This window comes from Protopterus annectens, chromosome 6.part1, assembly GCF_019279795.1.
Source record: "Protopterus annectens isolate FY-2018-M chromosome 6.part1, PAN1.0, whole genome shotgun sequence".
Classification (NCBI taxonomy): domain Eukaryota; kingdom Metazoa; phylum Chordata; order Ceratodontiformes; family Protopteridae; genus Protopterus; species Protopterus annectens.
Window position 1 is genome coordinate 156,335,061 of NC_056738.1, and position 7,500 is coordinate 156,342,560.

Sequence of the window (7,500 nt, forward strand, 5' to 3'; positions counted from 1 at the left end):
TCCCCTTGCCAAAAATCTAGACCTCATCTGTTTGGCCTGTGCCTGAAAATCATCCGGTTGACTGCATATACACTTAAGTCTTTTAAATTGAGCTTGGGGGATATTATTAATAATATGATGTGGGTGGTTACTATCTGCCCTTAACAATAAATTCTTGGTAAATATCTTCCTATATAAACTAGTGTGTACCACACCATCACTAGCTTTGGTGAGCATCACATCCAAAAATTCAATTTTTTTCCCTTCTAATTTACAACTAAACTGAATGCCATACTGATTTTGGTTTAGGAAGTTAAAAACAATCGCCACCTATCCATAGTACCCTGCCATACTACCCAACAGTCAGCCAAATACCTTCTCCACATCAATAATTCTGATGTAAATTCTGTCTGTTGGTAAATCATTTGCACCTCCATATATCTCATAAACAGATCCGCATATATGGGAGCAAAAGTTGCTCCCATAACTGTACCTTTTATCTGCAAGTACCATTCTGACCCATATCAAAAAAAATTATGTTCTTACACTAGGCCCAATAGTTTTAATAAAAATTCCTGTTCTTCATTCTGATAATCCGAAACTTGAAACCAATATTTTACTGTGGCTATTCTGCCCTGATGAGGAATACTCATGTATAAAGCCTGTACATCTAATGTGCCAATAAAGACCTGAGTAGTAATATAAAGATCATCCATTAGCTGTAAAAAACTGATTAGTATCTTTAATCCTAGCCAACGCGTATGTTAATAATGGTTTCAGTTTTGATTCTAAATATACTGATAAGGGTTCTATCAAGGATCCTCTACCAGCTACAGTGGGTCTTCCTGGTATGGGGGAAATGGACTTATGGATCTTAGGGACTAAATAAAAATATTGTGGAGAAGGATCATTGACTGTCAGTTGTTGTAATTCTATTGTGATAATACCCACCTCTCTTGATCTTTCCAAAAACTTGTCAATTTCTTGTTTAAATCCATAGGATCTATAAGAAGATGGCAATAAGATTTCACGTCAGTCAAATGCCGTTGAATTTCTTTTTCATATCCCTCTTTGACCCAAACCACTATGGCACCACCTTTATCAGCCTTGGTAATAACTAGACGATCATTATTACTCAAATTTTCCAACACTTGTTTTTCTTCCCTCGTCATATTGTCCTTAAAATGCTTAAAGACCTTACCCTGATTTAATTGTAAATCTTGTAGCATTTGTTCCTCAAATATTTTAACTGCTTCATAGTACGGGGGCTGAAACTCAGATTTTCTAAATTTAAATCGATCATGTTCATCCCTAGAATGAGGTCTATGAGAAAAATAATATTTTAAATTCAACTTACGGGAAAATGCCTTTACATCTTTCACAACTTCAAAATGAGACACGTACCTATCTGGTACAAAGCCCAGGCCTTTATTTAACACTCAATATTCTAAATCAGAAAATGCATACTCAGTCAGATTTACCACCAAATTATTGTCTATTCCCTGGGTATCTGTAGTATTATCTCTCCGTTGTTGGCCATTTTGCTGAACATTTCCTCCGTTTCTTGGACTAACATGTTTCCTGCCCCCTCTCCTAAAGGGCCTCTTGACCTTTTTGGTATTGGGGAACTCAAAACAGTAGGTTCTCCTCCCTCTATTTCTGTATCAGCATTTGAATAACCTGAATACACATTAGATATGCTAGAGTTTTCTGTACTTCTTCTACTAAGTATAGATCTTGGCCTTTTCCTTTTAGGTCTCACTTGTCCCTTATGATTACAATCTGTAAATCTGATTGACCTTTTAACTTTCTTCCAAGTATAAGCTAAATTATTAGCATAGTCCTTGGATTCTCTGAAATTTTTTAAGACACGTGTGTGTGTGTGTGTGTGTGTGTGTGTGTGTGTGTGTGTGTGTGTGTGTGTGTGTGTGTGTGTGTATACATATATATATATATATATATATATATATATATATATATATATATAGATGTATATATATGTATATATATATATATATATATATATATGTATATATATGTATACATATATATATATATATATATATATATATGTATATATATATATATATATATATATATATATATATATATATAATATAGATACACACACACACGTATGTAGACACACATGTATATAGACACATGTGTGTATGTGTATATATATATATACATATATATATATATATATATATATATATATATATATGTGTATATACACATACACATGCATATAGATATAGATATATATGTTGGTGTGTGTGTGTGTGTGTGTGTGTGTGTGTGTGTGTGTGTGTGTGTGTGAGTATGTATATATATATATATATATATATATATATATATATATATATATATATATATATATATATATATATATATATATATTAAATCCTGAATGGTACAATGTTCAAAACAGAGAATAACAAAAAGAAAAAAAAAAGAGACAATTTTAAAACACTGAAATAACTCAACAGTAGATCACAAACTCTTGGATACTTCTCTCCCACTAACTAAAAACAGTATATCAGTGAACCACTAGTATAAATTCGAGATCGACCATCATCTTTGTCCCTGTGGAACACCTTACTCCAGTGTGCTAAACCCTAACCCTATCCCTAGCACTAACTCTTAACATTGTTACAAAAAACCCTTTCCCTGACAGTACCACTACATAAGACAACAGATCATAGAACACATGCAACACAAAACATGCACAACACTGGATCCCTTTTCCTAACCCTTATTCTAACCCTAATCCATAAACAATTGCATATTCACACCAACTACAATAACACAGCCTTACACAGCTTCACAACCACCACTTTTTACTGACAAATTAATCCTCTTGCACACTTCTGTTTACTTACAATATATAAAACTTATTTCAGTCATATGGGATTCACCCAATGAACATTCATTCATTTGTACATTCTGTCTTTTTTTTACACTCTCAAAAACTTTTTTTATCTACTGCATATTCTACATTTTGAGTTACGGATACACATGTGCACACACACACACACACACTTAGTTTATCAGACAGAAGAAAATGCCAAATATACATACAGTGAAATAAATCACAAAATGCAAAATAACGTGGCTGTTGAAGCCTTTTGGTATTACTTTGTAATACAATATAACATTCATTTAACTAATTTTAAATATCTGAGCAAGTGTCTCAGGAAAAATATGTCATTACATTTTAGCTGTAAAATTCATGTACGTGGTAATTTCAGGTGCAAAGACATTTAGACAGCTTTATCTTCAGGTACTATTTATCATTGCAAATGAATTTAAATTTTGTTGAGAAAGTTTAAAGCCAGTAGCAGAAAACTCCAGTGATCAGGAGAAATGTATCTGACCTGTCATTTATTTTTAAATGACCACTTGAAACAGATATAATCTGGTTAAGTGCTACATCCTCCACCCTGGAAAGAAGTCAAAAAGCTACCACTAATGGAAACTGATTATAATGCAAAAGACTGGAAACTGATTGTAATGCAAAAGTCCAGACTTTCACTGTCAAATGCCTGTAAGTCCATGCATCCCATACATGTATATATAGGAAGTGCCTAGTAAAATGTCCAGGAAGGTATATTTTGAACATTAATCTACAAAAATGCATCTAAGAGTGTTATTTTACATTTAAGCATTTAAATGTAACTTATAGGCTCATGGTTATATACTAGGTTAATGACCACTTGGGCCCTTATAAGCCTAGCCAAGCAAACCAAATATGACCCACAAATTTGAGTTATGTATGGGGGTGATTCACTAACTGCCTCTGTTCATCAGAGACTTGGGTGCCAGACCAGGGGTGAATTTTCTGTTGCCCATCCATTGGTCCAAGTTGTACCTAAGTAGGGATAGGGAGAAACTCTGCTTCACATGGAAGAAAAAGCCTATTCCAGAGACTGGGAATTTTCTGAGAAACATATCTATCTCTTCAACATTTCCTTTTTTTTTGTTGCAAGCAAAATTTAGGGTTTTTAATTTAGTAGTTCTGTTGCTGTTTATTTTGCGGATGTGTAAAAGGTTCATCAGAACAGGGTCCATGGATGCCTAGTATGCCAGGCAAAGATCATTACTGCTGAATGTGACCCCACCACATTGCCACTGTCATTTCACAGAACTTTGATCATGCCATGATTCCAGTGTAAAAAAAAGTTTCCTTTTCAGGCGAAATATATATGATGTTTAATACTTATGTAACAAATATGCAAAAGCTATATACTCTGGGCATGATGCATTATCTACCCTGAGTAGAACTCTCATACCTAACTGTAATTGCAACCAAGTGTAATACAGTATGCCAAAATTCCACTAACAAATGCAGGTAAAACCCTTCACTTTGTATCTATGTACAAATGGCCATAGTAAGTAGCCCTTCCAGAGTTCTTAGAAAAACTTTCTGAGAAGTATATTTCAGTACTCAGGTAGAAAAGTCAATGAAGACTGGTTTTCTGCCCTTAAGGATTTAAATGCAGATTAATGCTGAATTTGACCACACCGCATTGCCATAATTAACACAGAGATTTTCATTTCTAACATACTCCTGCATAAAAGTTCAATTTCCTTGGGAACTATGTATGTGTGCGAGCGAGTATGTGTATTTAAATACACACACACACACACACACACACACACACACACACACACACACACATATTTTTATATATATATATATATATATATATATATATATATATGTGTGTGTGTGTGTACATATATATTTACACACGCACACACACATACACATATATATATATATACTATATATAAATATATAGATATATGATTTTACTTTTCATTTAACAAAATCTCAGTGCAGTTATATCTATAAAATCCTAAACTCAATACTTAATTTATGCCACTCCCCCATCAGAGTTCTTATTAAAAATTCTAGAGACATAAAGAATTATGATTAGATAGTTTATAAGGGGACAATGTACCCAAGACTGCTAAGTTAAAATTGACCACACCTTGTCACTATCATTAGCGCAGGGAGTCTTGTCCATATCATCTTTCCATTAATAGAAAGGTTCTCGTTTTTTTTATAATGCAGCAGCCAAACTGTCACTGTAAAATGCCACCAAAACCCTGTATTCATTGTCTGTTTGTAACAGCTATTTCTCAGGTCACCTTAAGTATTTAGTAGTAAACCCACCAGCACATACATGTATAGTGAGTTACAAATGGCATCTGCGACTGCGGAGCTACATTTACAGATTTAAATACATCTTAATACTAAACTCAGATCCATCATATTGCTGTAGTCTGTTTAATGAGCTTTGGTATTAGCATCTTTCCTCTGAGTAAAAGCTTATTTTTCTAGAAAAGATGTACGATTTTGATTTCTACTGCAAAGAAAATTTAATAGAAATATATTGTGGATATGTTCTCCTTTTCCTGCATTACAAAAGGATAATATATTTATCTCTAATAGGAACCAGGTGTAATACGCTGAGCTGTCTAGCACATTTTAATACCACATTCTGAAATAGTTTGACATTTTCAGTAAATTGTTTTGCAACAAACCTAGATATTTAATTATTCACTATCTTTATATTGTACTTTTAGATGTAGAGGTAATGAGAACAGATGCATGTTGAATTTTTAAGTCTGAGTTCTTTGAATGGAAGAGATGTATGTTGAATTTCGAAGTGAGCTCTTTGACATTGTTATTACAATACATGTAATAATTTATTTCACAGAACTATCAAAAAAGCAGACTATCTGACAAATGTCTTGTTATGCACAGCGTCTGACACTTCTTTATATTTCATATTTTATATATATATAGAGAGAGAGAGATTAGTATGTATATATTTTCATAAGAACAATGACAATTCTGTATTCAGAAACAGATAAACATCTCAAAGATGTGCTTATTGCTGTGTGGCAGAGACAAAACACTAGTAGATGGACTCCCCCTTTAGTATTTATTTTACTTCTGTTTTGATTCAACATGTCCTTCATTTCAAATATCTCTGGGTATGGTTAGAGTCTAGTCTTACTTATGCCTCAGTAGCCACCCTTCCAATTAAAAGTTGCTTATGGGATCACTCATGAGAAAACTGCTAAAGAGAAACAGCGAGAGAGCAAAAATAAGTGAAGGAAATTCCTGATACTGTGGAAGCTATGGGGATAGCCTCCTCATCCAAAGCTAGATTATGCTCTTCCTTTATTAATCTGATCAACCATCTTTTTATAAAGTCTTTAAATATCTAAGCATAATCTTTATATCTAGTCCTTTTTCTGATAGTTGAGAGTATCTCTTTATATCTTTATCAGTAGCATACTGGTTACCATATACGGAAACTGCAACCGTTTTGTTTCCTTTGCTTATATGTAGCCTGATGTTCTTTAATAACTGAGAGATACTCTTTAATAAATTCTGCTTAATCTGTACTGTATACTCTCTGACATTTTTAATTAGAAGGTTATTTATCTGTTTTCAGTTGACGATTTAGCATTAACATGAGTGAACATGTTTTCTCTACCCTGGAATAAATGCAAAATGAAGAAACTGAAAAACTGCACCAGGTTATACTTTTATTGAGCGCTTTTGTCTCCTCAGTGGAGACTTCTTCAGAATAAAATTAAATCATCCTCCAACAACCTTATATATCTATATATATATATATATATATATATATATATATATATATATATATATAGATATATATAAAGTGGACAGATGATCCGCTGTGGCAACCCCTAATCGGGAAAAGCCGAAAGACGAAGAAGAAGATATACACACCCATATTAACTAATTAATGAAGCTCTAAAAGGAGCCTCACTCCAATACATGAATCACTATCCAAAATCATAGCAACATACTGTGACCTATTACAAACTATAAAATATATTCCATAAAATACACCGGTTATACATATTACATTACAGGTAAACCCCCTGGTCTCAACTGTGGGGTGTCTATTAGTCCTGTTCTCAGACTAAAGGCAGAATTTTAATGTAATATGTATAACAGGTGTGTTTTATGGAATATGTTTTTATAATTTGTAATAGGTCACAGTATGTTGCTATGATTTTTGACATTGATTCATGTATTTGAGTGAGGCTCCTTTTAGGGCTTCATTAATTAGTTAATTGATTTATATGGGTGTGTGTATATATAAGGTTGTTGGGGAATGACTTAATTTTATTCTGAAAAAGTCTTCATTGAGGAGACGAAGGCGCTCAATAAAAGTATAACCTGGTGCAGTTTTTCGGTTTCTTCATTCTGCATCTACTCTGGAACATGCAATTAATACAGCACACCCACAACTGATCAAAATATGAACTTAATAAATTATCATTTAAAGCAGGCCATTTTTGCCACATTCATGACCAAATTATCTGCACATTGTATTTATACAGATAGATAATGAGTGTGTGTCTGTGTGTGTGTGTGTATATATATATATATATATATATATATATATATATATATATATTTAGTGTGTGTGTGTGTGTGTGTGTGTGTGTGTGTGTGTGTGT

The 7,500-nt window shown here is 33.0% G+C and overlaps 1 protein-coding gene across 2 annotated transcripts in view; it reads left to right on the forward strand.

Moving 5' to 3' along the window:
• Positions 1 to 7,500, forward strand: part of STK39 (serine/threonine kinase 39) — a 2,138,083-nt gene that overhangs the window by 1,946,421 nt on the left and 184,162 nt on the right. The gene's annotated exons all lie outside the window — the stretch shown is intronic.